Genomic DNA, 1,757 nt, shown 5'->3' with positions numbered 1-1,757 from the left:
TTATATAATATTTTTTTATTTTTTTTTATTCTTTTATTTATATTACCATTTATTATATATATATTTTATTTTATTTATATATATTTATATATTATTTATATATATTTGTTTATTTATTTTTTCATTTATTCATTTTTCTATTTATTTATTCATTTATCGATATTAAATTATTAAATTTTATTTATGTAATCATTTATATGTTTTTGCTTCAAATAATAAGAACAAATAATTAGAGAAAGATAATAGCGCCATCTCCAGAATTCCATAAATGAAACTTATATAAATAAGAAAATAATAGGAAAATAATAGAGATAAAGTAAGAATCAACTCTCAGCATCATCTATTGAATAAAAAAATTTTTTCCAAAGATGGAATAAAGTAAGAATTGAATATCAACGCCATTTCGTAAATATTTTCAAAGAAATATCTTTAATTTTCAAGAGATGGCATTATCGGTTAATTCTTATCTTATCTCTATCTTTCTCTTACTATTTGCTATCCTTTTTTATATGTTTCATTTGCACTCTGCAGATGGCGCTGATTCCCTAATTTTTATTCTATCTCTATCTTTATCTATATTAATTACTTTCCTTGTTTATACGCTGTAAAATTTGTATTCAAAAGACAATTCTGTTATCTAATTAATTTATTTTATTTTATTTTAATTTATTTTATATTTTTGCCTAATTGTCTATCCATTGATTAAAAATCTTTATAGAATCTATTCAATCTAATTTTTACATTGTAAATATATATATTTTATATATATGTATTTTTATATATTTTTTATATAACAAAATTTAATACAATCTATTTATTATATCTTATATTTAAAGAAAAATTTTGAATAAAATTTGATTTTTATAACATATTTAAAAATAAAATGATTAAAAACAATAAAGATTGAAACTTTTTCAACAAATTTATTTATAAGAATTATTTTAATTTGATTCTCCATGAGAAGGAGATTGGAAAATACAAAAAAAAAATTCTAATTTTATAATAGAAGTTTTATTTATGAATTATTCATTGAGTGAATAATTCAAACTTATTCTTTTGAAGTTTCCAAACTATAAGATAAGAAAATATATTGAATGTTAGATTAATTCTGTATCATATTTTGTTCTTTTTTTATCTAGCAGAAGCATTTGAAGATACATTTATATATATTTATATAATAATAAATATTTATAAATACTAACAATTTCTGAAAAATTATATTATATTTAATATGTTGCATTTAATAAAAATTTATTAAAAAATTTGAATTTTTTTATTTTGCAATTTAAGAAATAAATTTAATTAATATTTGAAAATCAAGAAATTTAGATTTTATTGATTAATTTTATTTATTTATCTCTGGTTAATAAATATGAATTACAATAAAATCTATGAATTATATAATTTCTTCAAACTGAATTATCTCCCTTATATCGAAAAAACAGAATTCGAGATATTCTCATTCAAGAAGTAAGTAAATAATATAATATTTAAATTTTTCTTAATTCTAAAATTTCTATTTAATATTTTTTTATTTTATTTTATTTTATTTTATTTTATTTTATATACATATATATTTTTTATATACATAAATAATTATAAATAAAATATAATTCTTTATATATTAAAAATACGCATGAAAAAAGTGAAAATTGAAAAGAAGAAAAAAGAAGAATCAATGATCATGGATTTAAAAAAAAAGATTAACAAATTGATATTATTGAATCAAGCTCAAATACGATTCAATTTCGACTTCG

The sequence above is a fragment of the Apis dorsata genome, unplaced genomic scaffold, assembly GCF_000469605.1.
Source record: "Apis dorsata unplaced genomic scaffold, Apis dorsata 1.3 scaffold_1048, whole genome shotgun sequence".
Classification (NCBI taxonomy): Eukaryota; Metazoa; Arthropoda; class Insecta; order Hymenoptera; family Apidae; genus Apis; species Apis dorsata.
Note: the sequence above shows the minus strand (reverse complement) of the source record.